Here is a 13,829-nt window from a genome sequence, read left to right as displayed (position 1 = left end):
GTCTGCCTATTACACGTTACGACCCTCATCACTGTCAGCGGTCTCTATCAGTCAACAGACGAGGTCGACCTGTACGCTTTTGTGCTGTACGTGTCCCTTCACATTTCACCTTCATTATCATATCGGAAACAGAGGAGCTAGGGATGTTTAGGAGTGTGGAAATTTCGCATACAGACGTATGGCACAAGTGATACCCAGTCACCTGACCACGTCCTTGAGTTCCGCGGAGCGCCCCATTCTGCTGTCTCACGATATCTAATGATTACTGAGGTCGCTGATATGGAGTACACGGCAGTAGGTGGCAGCATAAGGCACCTCATATGATAAAATATGTTTTTGGGGGTGTCCGGATACTTTTGATCACATAGTGTATACATTACAGAATGTATGAGTCATACGTAATGACCGGTACATCTAACAGGACCTCTAAGAAGCCGTTTTCAGAGGAGTGCCGGTATTAGCAGGTTCACAGACTTCATAGTAGGGAAGAGCAGTCTATGAGTGAGGAGGCACGCACGCCATACATGATCAAACGCAGGTTCTAAGACCAAGGTTCCAAATTCTTCTTGCACTCAGTAACAACAAATTATAGCTTGTACCCATTTCCACCAAATTTCAACACAATATTATTTCATATTTGGCTATAGAATGGTCATTGGGCGTTTAGCTCAGCATTACATTAGCAGACTACAGAACTGGAAATAGAAATACAGTTTAAAGGAGATGAAGTTACAAACTCTGTTCGCTTAGTAATGTCATGTGTTGGAATGAAGGACTTTCGCACGCACGCTGGCTGACACGTTACTGGTGAGTTGTAACTGAAAGTGCGCCTTACAGAAATTATTCGAGATTAATAACTGTGACGAATGGCGATACCCTATTTTCATGTAGTGAATGATTTATTATCGATGGTAAAAATTGGCTATAGGGGTCAATCAGGGCAACGTACCCATCCAACCAGTGAATCGTCCACAGGATTCTCGGCTACATATCTACAGCATACGGCGGCAGCATCTACGATTTAGTCGTGAACGTTAGTATTGAAGTTCCTGAGGGCCTACGATGTCCGGCGCTGCTGAGTAAAACACTGTTTCTCAACCACGGCCGGCTGGAGTGGTCGAGAGGTTTTAGGCCCTCTAGTCTGGAACCGGGTGGCCGCTAAGGTCGCAGGTTCGAATTCTGCCTCGGGCATGGATGTGTGTGATGTTCTTAGGTTAGTCAGGTTTAAGTAGTTCTAAGTTCTAGGGGACTGATGACCTCAGAAGTTAAGTCCCATAGTGCTCAGAGGCATTTGAACCATTTGAATCTCAACCACACGTAGATGGTGGAGAGTACGATAAGGCGGACCGTGTCGAGAGGCATTACTACCGCCGACGCGATTTACCTTCCTCAGCTCCAAAACGAGCGATCAGTGGCGAAGTGTCCACTCGTTTTCGTAACTAAGTTTAACCGCAAGTGGGGGTCGCTACTTCAGAAGGCTGTCTCCGATTCCTTCATCTACCCTTATCGAAAAGACGAAATGACGCTGATGCCGATGGACACTAACTTCTGTCCCCAACATTCATCTTTCTCTGTGCCTTAATACTAGTCATAATCTCACATTCATTTTTATGACTCTTTTCCTCCCTTCCTCCCCTATAGGTCTACGTCTCCGTCTTCGTCTCTCTCTCTCTCTCTCTCTCTCTCTCTCTCTCTCTCTCTCTCTCACACACTCACTCTCTCTCTCTCACACACACACACACACACACACACACTACGTGTCCTCTCTTTGTCGATCTCTCTCTTTCAGTTCCTATTGCCACACCTCGAGATAAGTTGCTCAGTAGTTAAAGACTCTGTCATCGAATTCTTTAGGGGTAGGCTTGAAATCTCCGTTCGGCTATTTTCTTTTATTTCGCTGTACAGTGTCCGTCCCTAACGATCTCGTCATGGAGGAGTATATTTATCATTACCTTTGTCTCTCCCGGCCCACTCTGTCGCCTTTCTCCCTCTGTCGATCAGAATGCATCATCGTGTCTCTAAATTTTTTTATCTGCTTCTCTTACTCTGCATATGCCTATGGATCACATCGTATCATAATCTGGCTCTGTCTTCCTTTCGAGTATAGCTAATATTAACAATTTTTTGTTTACAAACTGAAGCAATTATGCCTCTTTTAATCAGAAATAACGCGGTTTATTGCCTTCGTCAAGAGAAGATGATGGTGACATAATGCTTGAGATGGCTTACAGATAATTTTATTTTAGGTAAGAATCCAGATTACGTATTAAAAATGAAGAAACAATCAGTGAGCACAATTTCACCACCACAAACATCGAAAAACGTTGCTGAATCAACGATCTACTGTATAATTCTTCCACAAATATAGCACGTTAACGGGAAAAATTTGCAGTTAAGCCATTAAAGGCATAAAATTTGAAGAGCTGTGAAAACAGACGTCATCCATTCGAAGGAATGCAATAATTTCCAAATCTTGAAGAGATTAAGAATTAGCGACTGTAAACCACAAAGCAAAACATACATCTACGTTTACACCTGCAGCCCGTAAGCCGTGTTGCTGTATGTGGTGGAAGATATTTCTCTCACGTCTCCCTTTTGTTCCCATTTCCTGTTTTGTTCGCAAATGGCGCTTGGGAAAAAAGTGATCTTCGTTTGCGTCGTCTATCTTCGGACTGGTTTGGTGTGACCCGCCACGGCTAACTCTCCTGAAGCAACCTGTTCAGCTCAGAGAAGCAGTTGTACCGTACGTCCTGTATTATTTGTTGAATATATTCCAGTCTATATTTCCCTGATAATTTATATATTTCCACAGCACAAAATCTGAAACGCTTCGATTGTATTCTTTTCGAGTTTTCCTCTATTCCTTGATTCACTACCATACCTGCATTCTATAAAATTTATCAAACTATAGCCAGTTTTTCGTACTAGTACAGCCGAGCGATCTAAGGCGCTGCAGTCATGGACTGTGCGGCTGGTCCCGGCGGAAGTTCGAGTCCTCCCTCGGGCTTGGGTGTGTGTGTGTTTGTCCTTAGGATAATTTAGGTTAAGTAATGTGTAAGCTTAGGGACTGATGACCTTAGCAGTTAGGTCCCATAAGATTTCACACACATTTGAACATTTTCATACTAGTACACATATTTGGTCAGGAATGCCCTCGTTACCTCTTCTAGTCTTCCATTTTTGTCCTTCTTGCTTCGTCCGTAGCAGGTTATTTTGCTTCCGAGGTAGCGGAATGCTTTTAATTCGTCTGCTTCGCGGTCTCCAATCCTGATACTATGTTTATCACGAATTTGACTATTTTCGTCTTTCTTCGGTTTATCGTCAATCCATGTTCTGTTCTCAGCCGAGCATTCCGTTCAATATGTCCTGCAATTCTTCCTCGGTTTCTTTGAAGACAGCAATGTCGTCAGCGAACATTTTTGTTACAGTCTAACACTTTTTAATCCGAGCACTTCGCTCCTGGTCTTCCATTCCGTATTATCTGCAACGTCTCTGCTTTTCCCGTCGTGGTCGTTTCGCTAGACGTATGTGGGAGGGAGCAATGTGTTGCCCGACTAGCCGGCCAGGGTGGCCGAGCGGTTCTAGGCGCTACAGTCTGGAACCGCGCGACCGCTACGGTCGCAGGTTCGAATCCTGCCTCGGGCATGGATGTGTGTGATGTCCTTCGGTTAGTTAGGTTTAAGTAGTTCTAAGTTCTTGGGGACTGATGACCTCAGCAGTTAAGTCCCATAGTGCTCAGAGCCATTTTAACCATTTTTGTTGCCCGAGTATTCGCGGAACGTACTCAGTATCTAGCTTGCTATCGCCTGGCGAAAGTCTTGTTTAGACATCTTGAAGAGTTGGTGGTGTGCTAGGGATGTTGGACACAAGGCGGGGCGTGCTATGCAGAGCGGCCACCTGGCAGGCGGAGGGACCAGGGTCACGGCGGTAGCGGTGAGGGCGCGGCCGGCCTGCGTCGAGGCGAGCCGAGATGAGGGGAGATCGATCCACGGCGCGTGCCGCACGCAGCAGCCGCCGCGAGACAAAGATGCGCGCGCCTCGCGCCACGCGCCACGCGCCACGCACCCCCTACCACGCGGCATGCGGCCGCAACCCGGCTACAGCGCGCCTCTGCTCTCGCCTACAGACCCCGAGGCACCGAGGCAGCTAGGCAGCGAGCTCCCAGGCTACGCCTTCCTGTCAGTAACTTGTCCCGGCCGCGCGCTACCGCTGTATTATCACGTCCGCATTAACACCTTCCAGCATTGTTAGTCGTGTTCTAATGTCATCAGCGTCGCATTTAGTATCTATAGACCTCCTGCTGCACCGGTGTCTAGGAGTGTCGGCACGGTAGCTCAGCGTGTATGGCTGTCTGACTTCCGTAATAAAAAAGAAATGAGTGAACGGTTCAATGATCAGCTTGTGTAGGTGCCATGTGACATCCGCCCAGACCAAATGAAGAAGGGGAAAAAATAGCATCTTCGACTAGAAATCAAAAGTCCTTGGATCCGGATTCGAACCTCGCCACTGCTTAAATTTTAAATAAAAATCGACAGCAATGGTGCCCGAAGACTTTCGATATGTCACCCTTATTCTGTCAAAGGCCTTGTCAAAAAGGGCTGAGGAGCGGACAGAGGTTCAGCGTATTCTCTTGCCCTTGGGATGGGAAACTGCCCCTAAAAGGTGGAAGAGTCAGCAGTGATCAACGGCGTGAGGATGCGGAAGGCTCTGAAAACCGTTGCATTATGGACGCATAATGTGCACCCACAGGACACGCGATCTGTAATTGAAAAACAGTCTTGATGATCTCTCTGTTAGCAACATTCGGATCCCTGGGAGGGACTGCTAAGGGGAAGGTGACCACGAGAAAAAGACTGAATACCCAACAAAAAGGTAAACGAAACGGGATGTGCAATGTGCTACAACGGGAGTAGGATTTGCTATGAATAGGAAGGTAGGGCAGAGAGTGAGTTACTGTGAACTGTTCGGTGATAGGGTCGTTCTTAAAATGGTTCAAATGGCTCTGAGCACTATGCGACTTAACTTCTGAGGTCATCAGTCGCCTAGAACTTAGAACTAATTAAACCTAACTAACCTAAGGACATCACACACATCCATACCCGACGCAGGATCCGAACCTGCGACCGTAGCGGTCGCTCGGCTCCAGACTGTAGCGCCTAGAACCGCACGGCCACTCCGGCCGGCAGGGTCGCTCTCCGTAATTGTCGTCAGTAGTTCAGGTACATATGCCCACTTTGAAAGCAGATCAGAAGATAGAGAAAGTATTTGAGGGTATCGGACGAGTAATTCAGTATGTAAAGGCAGATGAAAACCTAATAGGAATTTCTAAAATCATTGGGGAAAGTGGCAACAAAACGACTGTTTACGTGGTGTGTAGAATGTATGAGACTGGCGATATACCAGCAGACTTTCGGAAAAACATCATCCACTCAATTCCGAATATTACAAGAACCGACAAGTGCGGGCATTATCGTACAAGGAGTTTAAGATCTCATGCAACCAAATTTCTGACAAGAATAATACACAGAACAATGAAAAAAAATTGACAATTTGGTAGATCTCGATCAGTTTGGCTTTAGGAAAGATACAGCCCTCAGAGCGGTAGTTCTAACGTTGCGATTGATAATGGGAACAAGACTGAAGAAAAATCGAGAAACGTTCATAGGATTTGTCGACCTGGAAAAAGCGTTCGAAATGTGCAAAATGTTCGAAATTTTGAGAAAAACCGAAGTAAGCTGTAGGGGGAGACGGGTAACATACAATAAGTACAAGAATCAAGAGCGAACAATAACAGTGAAAGACCAAGAACAAAGTGCTCGTATTAAAAAGAGTGTAAGACGGGGATGCAGAATTTCTACCCTACTTTTCGGTCTGTACATCGAAGAAAGGTTCAAGAGTGGGATTAAAATTCAAGGTGTAAGGGTATCAATGATAAGAGTCCCTGATGACATTGCTATCAGGAAGCCACTCTGTTGAATGGAATGAATAACCTAATGAATACAGAATATGGACTGAGGGTAAATAGAAGAAGAAAGCAAGTAATGAGAAGCAGGATAAATGAGAACAGAAAGAAACTTAACATCATGACTAGTCATCAAGAAATAGATGAAGTTAATGAATTCCACTACCTAGGCATTAACATGCGGCGGGCGCGTGGCGACATACACTATGTGATCATTAGTGTCCAGACTCCCCCAAAAACATACGTTATTCATATTAGGTGCATTGTGCTGCCCCCTAACGCCAGGTAATGCATATCAGCGAACTCAGTAGTTATTAACGTTTTGTTTTGCTTTAGGGTGCAAAAACCAACTGGGTCATACGAGCCCAACAGAAGTCTTTAGACATCATGAGAAACCAGAATCGGACGCTCCGCGGAACTCACGGACTTCGAACGTGGTCAGGTGATCGGGTGTCAATAGTGTTATATGTCTGTACCGAGATTTCCAAACTCCTAAACATCCCTAGGTCCATTGTTTCCGAAGTGATAGTGAGGTTGAAACGTGAATGGACACGTAAAGCACAAAAGCGTACAGGCCGACCTCGTCTGTTGACTGACAGATACCGCCAACAGTCTACGAGGGTCGTTATGTGCAATAGGCAGACATCTACCCACACCATCACACAGGAATTCCAAACTACATCGGAATCTACTGCAAGTACTATCACAGTTAGGCGGGAGGTGAGAAGACTTGAATTTCACTGTCTAGCGGCTGCTCATAAGCCACACATCGCGCCAGTAAATGCCACACGACGCCTCGCTTGGTGTAAGGAGCGTAACCATTGGACGATTGAACAGTGAAAAAATCTGTCCGCCGCTCGTGGTCTCGCGGTAGCGTTTTCGCTTCCCGAGCACGGGGTCCCGGGTTCGATTCCCGGCGGGGTCAGGGATTTTCACCTGCCTCGAGATGACTGGGTGTTTGTGTTGTCCTCATCATTTCATCATCATCATCCAGGAAAGTGGCGAAATTGGACTGAGCAAAAGATTGCGTAATTGTACGGGCGCTGATAACCACGCAGTTGAGCGCCCCACAAACCAAACATCATCATCTCAGTGAAAAAATCTTGGTTTGGAGTGACGAATCACGGTATACAATGTGGCGATCCGATGGCAGGGTGTGGATATGGCGAATGCCCGGTGAACGTCATCTGCCATTGTGTGTAGTGCCAACAGCAAAATTCGGAGGTGGTGGTGTTATGGTGTGGTAGTGTTTTTCATGAAGAGGGGCTTTCAGCCGTTGTTGTTTTGCGTGGCATTATCACAGCACAGGCTTCCACTGATGTTTTAAGCACCTTCTTGCTTCCCAATGTTGAAGAGCAATTCGGGAAGGGCGATTGTCTCTTTCAATACCATCGAGCACCTGTTCATAATGCGCGGCCTTTGGCGGAGTGGTTACACGACAATAACATCCCTGTAATGGACTGGCCTGCACAGAGTCCTGACCTGAATCCTATAGAATACCTGTGGGATGTTTTGGAACGCCGACTTCGTGCCAGCTTTCACCGACCGACATCGATACCTCTCCTCAGTGCAGCACTGCGTGAAGAATGGGCTGCCATTTCCCAAGAAACCTTCCAGCACCTGACTGAACGTGTGCGTGCGACAGTTTAAGCTGTCTTCAAGGCTAAGGGTGAGCCAACACCATATTGAATTCAAGCATTACCGATGGAGGACGCCACGAACTTGTAAGTCGTTTTCAGCCAGATGTCCGGGTACTTTTGATCACATAGTGTACAGTGCCGCCAATTCAGTTTTCTTTCTGTAAGTAAGTTAGTGGGCCCAGACTTCAGCAGTTGTGCTAGATATGCTTCGGTGACTTTGTCAAGCGACAAATTCCACTACAGTCGCATTATAAGACCCTTCATAATCATAATAGCCGTGACTAACCTGTGAAGTGGACAACTAGACTGAGGCGTCACTGCGCACCGCACGCGCAAAAAAAAAAAAAAGGTTCAAATGGCTCTAAGCTCTTAAGCTCTATGGGACTTAATGAAGGTCATCAGTCCCCTAGACTCAGAACTACTTAAACCTAACTAACCATGCCCGAGGCAGGAGTCGAACCGCACGCGCCCCGTGATTTAAGTAAATGTGGCGTAATCTCTGTTGAATGTTTTGAAGATCACAAGCTATATTTACAAAAACACCTCGAGTGAAAGATTACTTACTTACTGAAGATTAGTATTATATCTTTCCTATTGTCTTGAAGGTTCGCACAAAGATAAGAGTTGACGCCAGACGAAATTGAGCGCCTTTTTCTGGAATCATCTGACGCAGAGGATTACGCTGATTTCTTTGAAAGTGGTGATAAAGCAGAAATAATCGAGGCTGTACATTATTACAGTGAATCTGAACAATCGTACGATGACGAAAATGAATTGAATGAATTACCAAGTGATGAATGCCATTTTTATATTGGTAAGGACTAGGAAACTTTATGGAGAAATAATCCGTTAGTGGCACCGGGTAAAACAAAACGTAAGAAATAATCAAGGTCTTATTTGGCCCGAAACGCAATACTGCGGAAACTGAAACTGAAATCGAAAGTTCGCTCAAATTTTTTGATCCTGAGATAACTGATTGTGTTGTTGTGAATACCAATAGGTATATAAATAACAAGAGACCATCTGTGAATTATGCGTGGGACAGAGACTGCAGACGCCCACAGACTCGCGCTGTGGAGGGCCATAGGAAGAATGGAAGCAGGAGAGTCGCAAACTGATGTGGCCCGATGGATTAATGTGAATCGTTCTGTTGTTTCTCAGATGACAGTTTATGGAGACCGAAACTGAATCCCAGAGATCAGGACAGGGCCGACCACGTGTGGTATCAGAAGGAGTGGACCGTTTTTTGTCTGTAAAGGCATGACGGTACCGCCTTGGGACTGCACTGCAGGTAGCATCTGACCTCGCCTCATCCCCTGGACGTGTTGTATCGAGGCAAACGGCATACAGAAGGCTTCAGTAGAGTGGCCTTTATTGTTGGAGACCTGCTGTCTGTTTACCTCTGGCGTGTCTTCACAGAAGGGAACGTCTGGTGTGGAGCCGTCAACATGCCACCTGGACGGCCGAAAGGTGGGCCAATGTTCTTTTCACAGGTGAGTCCCAACTAGGTCTGGAGAGTGATTCTCGACGGATTCGCAACTAGAAAGCACGTGGAACATGATCGCGGGACCCAAAAATTGTGTAAAGAGACCGATATCGAGGAGGATCCCTAATGGGCTGGACAGGGATTATGTTGACCACTCGAACACTTCTCCATGAAATTGTACCGATGAATCAGCAAGATTTAGCTGCTGTCAGGTACCGTGAGGAGATCTTGGGATCTCACGAGCGGTTGTTGCGAGGTGCTCAGGGCACAAACTCCGTAGTGATGGAGGATAACGCTCGACCTCATAGAGCACGGGTGGTTGACGTTTTTCTGGAAACAGAAGATATTGCAATCATGGTATGGCCTGCTCGCACTCCCGATTTGAATCCGATAGAGCATGTCTGGGATGCACCAGGGAGACGGGTTGCCTCTCGTCAGCATCCACCAACCACTTATCAGCAGCTCTGCAGGAAGAATGGCCGTTATTGCCTCAACATGAAACTGATGACATCATTAACAACATGTTCCGTTGTTTTCAGGCCTGTACTGGTGCCAGAAGTGCTCACACCACATACTGAGCACATTAAACAGTTGTCAGAACGTGTGTGCAAATCCGTTAAGGTGGGAAAAAACGAAGAAATTTTTGTCTACCGTTATGTATGTTACAGATGATTACGTTCTGTATTTTTTACGTTGTTTCTACTTTACTATCGCCTATTTAAACTGTTTTGTGGCAAAATAAAGTAACCTTGAAAAATTTCCGTTCGTTGCTTTAATTTTGGACACAGTGTCTTATAGTAGTTACCTATCAGGACAGTATGTTCTAGAAAATTGGCTAACTTTCATAGGGGCACTGAAAAAGAACAGGCAGTATTTTTTGCCAAACAGGTCGTCGCGAGAAACAGGACAATGTCTTTTCGGATTTCAAGATGACTTCTGTCTTGTTTCGTGCCAAACGAAAAGAAACAAGGCTGTGCTTTTTTTGTCGTCAGTGCATGAAACCGATGAAACAGAGACACTTCTATAGAAAAGTCTGTTGTAAATCTGGACTGCAATGTTGCCAAAGGTGGTGTAGATGCTGCTGAGTACATATGTACTTCCTACTCCACTCAGATGACAATAAGATGGCCCTTGACTTTATTTTTCCGGTATCTGGACATTGCTGGAATTAATTCCCAAGTGCTGTTCTTCGCAACTAGTCCAGACAAATGGTCCAGAAGGAGAACGTAAAGAACAAACGTGGTCTTTATCTAATGGAGAGCCAGTTGAAAGAAAGGGCTGACCCCTTACTTTTCCAAGGGACATCCAAGGATTTCTCTCACGCTATCGATCAGTCCCCTTAAGTAACGAAGAGGTTGTCAGAAGATGTGGAAGTGATGTCTTTGTGGTGTTTTTTTTAAAAAAAAAACGACAAAACTACTGTGACTTGCAACAGTTGCAAAAGATTTGTTTGCAAGCGACACAGCCACAACATTGTGACTTGTAAAGACTGCAGAGCTTCTCCAGAGGAGCAGAGTGTATGATTCTTGCCGGCCGTAGTGGCCGAGCGGTTGTAGGCGCTACAGTCTGGAACCGCGCGACCGCTACGGTCGCAGGTTCGAATCCTGCCTCGAGCATGGATGTGTGTGTTGTCCATAGGTTAGTTAGGTTTAAGTAGTTCTAAGTTCTAGGGGACTGATGACCTCAGAAGTTAAGTCCCATAGTGCTCAGAGCCATTTAAACCGTTTGTATGATTCTTAATATGTGCTCACGATATCTTTTTCCTAATTGGATATTTTGTTCTTTATTGTGACTATACAGTATTTCCGTTTCTCTTCATTATAAAGTTTTCTATGACTTTCTTTAATAAAAGTCTATAATAGCGCTGTGGTCTTACGATCTTACATGTAGCTCAAATCCCCTTCTACAAATTCTACCAGACAATTAAAAAAATTGTCAGTTAAATAGTATCTGATCTGAGGCGGCACTGAATGCCGCACGCGGCCGCTGGCGTAATTGTCTTCAGCGCGTCTGCCGCTGGGTTAAAACAATTCGTGAAGGACGCAGAAAGGAGGACATAACAAGCAGACTTGCACTAGTAAAAATGGCATATCTAGCCAAGAGAAGTCTACTAGTATGAAACATAAGCCTTAATTTGAGAAATAAATTCCTGGGAATATACATGATTGTGTCGTAGTGAAACGTGAACTGTGACACAATCGGAACAAAAGAGAAGAGTGTGCTACAGAAGAACGTCGAAAATTAGATGGACCGATAAGGTAAGTAATCAGGAGGGTCTCCGACGAATTGGCTATGAGAGGAATAACAGAAAGAAGAGACAAGATGATGGGACATCAGGCAATAACCTCCATGGTACTACAGGGAGCTGTAGAAGACAAAAGCTGTAGAGGAGGACATAGACTGGAATACATTCAGCAAATAATTTGGGACGTAGGTTGCAACCGCTACTCTGAGATGAAGAGGTTAGCACAGGAGAGGAATTCTTGGCGGGCCGCATAAAACCAGTCAGAAGACTGATGACTCAAAAATATTTAACTATATGAAATTTTTCTGTACAATTTATGATTTAATCCCTATGTTTACCAATGGTTAATGGGTGAAACCACCTTTCTAAGGCCGATTAACTAGCTTACCAGCTGGTGTGATCGCGGAACCGTGACGTATACTATTACCTACTGACCACCAGCAGCTAACCCTACTGCTGGCTGTTGACTAATGTTGACTAACACACATTTCCCGTCTTTCGTGGTTTTGAGATTACTGCAGTAGCTCGTGCTTCGTGTCTGTTTCGCTGTTTGTAAGTTGTTCCATGTTCGTGATAATACAAGCCAGAAAACTTCAGGTGTTATTGATGGCAAATTCTGTCGTGACATTTGAAACTGAGCCACAAGTCATTAATACTAGTATACTTTCATCTACATTTGTATCTATGTGACATCTCTGCAATTCGCAGTTAAATTCCTGGCAAAGCGTTCATCAACCACTTTCGCATTACGACTCTGCCGTTCCATTCTCGAAAAGCGCGCTGGAAAAACGAACACTTAAGTCTCTCCGTGCGAGTTCTGATTTCTCATATTTTATTACGATGATCGTTTATCCCTACATAGGTGAGTATCAACAAAATATTTTCGCATTCAGAGGAGGATGCTGGAGCCTGAAATTTCGTGAAAAGATCTCGGCGCAAAGAAAAACGCCTTTCCAGAATGAGATTTTCACTCTGCAGCGGAGTGTGCGCTGATATGAAACTTCCTGGCAGATTAAAACTGTCTGCCCGACCGAGACTCGAACTCGGGACCTTTGCCTTTCGAGGGCAAGTGCTCTACCATCTGAGCTACCGAAGCACGACTCACGCCCGGTCCTCACAGATTTACTTCTGCCAGTATCTCGTCTCCTACCTTCCAAACTTTACAGAAGCTCTCCTGCGAAAGGCAAAGGTCCCGAGTTCGAGTCTCGGTCGGGCACACAGTTTTAATCTGCCAGGAAGTTTCAAAAACGCCTTTGTTTTAATGGTTCAAATGGCTCTTAGCACTATGGGACTTAACATCTGAGGTCATCAGTCCCCTAGAACTTAGAACTACTTAAACCTAACTAACCTAAGGACATCACACACATCCATGCCCGAGGCAGGATTCGAACCTGCGATCGTAGCAGCAGCGCGGTTCCGGAGTGTAGCGCCTAGACCGCTCGGCCACAGCGGCCGGCTTACCAGTCGTTTCGCTGTGAAAGCACATGCAGTAAAAATACTGAAAACACTATTATTCTGAAAATACTTGTACTTGAAGGTACTTATATTAAGGGACAGTAATTTTATTGATGGTAACCGAAAGATTAATGAATTTATGAGCTTAAAAGACGGCCAGGTGCGAACAGAACTAGTGTTCTGAGGGTTCCGTAAAGACTCAGTTATGTATGTAGATAGTTCAGCCATCCCGGGAATCAAGAAGCTCGACGACTTTTCCCTGTTATCGACACTGATACTGGCAAGATACAGGTCTTCTCGGAATTTCAAGACTTTCGCGAATGTCAGATAACAAATGGAAAAAGAAATATTTTTTCGTTCTGTCATCACAAATTGACAATCTTCTGATTTTTTTCCTTTACTTGTACTGTGAAACCTTGCTTCTTACAAATTTCGTGTTCCTAGAGCAATGGAAGTACTCCGTAAGGTTTAATGAGTGGGTTTGCGAGTATCAAAATACGTAACATAAATAGCCGTATGTTTTGATTGCATTGACTAAGAAGCTTAACTTTTTTACTCCACCAAAGGACCATAGATCTTTGTATGTGACGCAACTTACAACTTGATACGTCTACCCGTTCCTGACAAGAAGGCGTCTTAACAGATGGCCGGATAGAGATACAGCTGGATAACAAACAACAACAACAAATTTTTTTCCAGTGATATAATTACAAATTAACTATTCCTGATTTTTCCTTTTCTTGTACTGTTAAACCTTGCTTCTTATCAAATTTCATGATACTAGAACAACGGGAAGTACCCTGTAGGTTTTGATGAGTGAGTTTGCGGGTATCAAAATGTGTGACACGTGGCCACAGTGACTAAGAAGCTTACATTTATAACACCCTTAAAGGACCATAGACCTTAGTATGTGACATAAATTTCAACTTGATACGCCTGCCCAATTCAGAGAAAAAGCGTTTTTCAACAGATGGGACAGGGAGGCGGACAGCAGAGTCATCCTGCAAGGGTACAGTTTTTACCGATTGAGGTACGGAACCG

The 13,829-nt window shown here is 44.9% G+C and overlaps 1 non-coding gene across 1 annotated transcript; it reads right to left on the bottom strand.

The window, feature by feature from the left end:
- Window positions 1-12,355: 12,355 nt before the first annotated feature.
- Window positions 12,356-12,430, bottom strand: Trnas-cga (transfer RNA serine (anticodon CGA)). The gene has a single exon. It is a non-coding gene; the product is annotated as a tRNA-Ser (tRNA).
- Between the last annotated feature and the right edge of the window lie 1,399 nt (window positions 12,431-13,829).

This window comes from Schistocerca cancellata, chromosome 1, assembly GCF_023864275.1.
Source record: "Schistocerca cancellata isolate TAMUIC-IGC-003103 chromosome 1, iqSchCanc2.1, whole genome shotgun sequence".
Taxonomy (NCBI): Eukaryota; Metazoa; Arthropoda; class Insecta; order Orthoptera; family Acrididae; genus Schistocerca; species Schistocerca cancellata.
The sequence above is the reverse complement of the archived record's forward strand: the minus strand, read 5'-3'. Positions and strand labels throughout refer to the sequence as shown.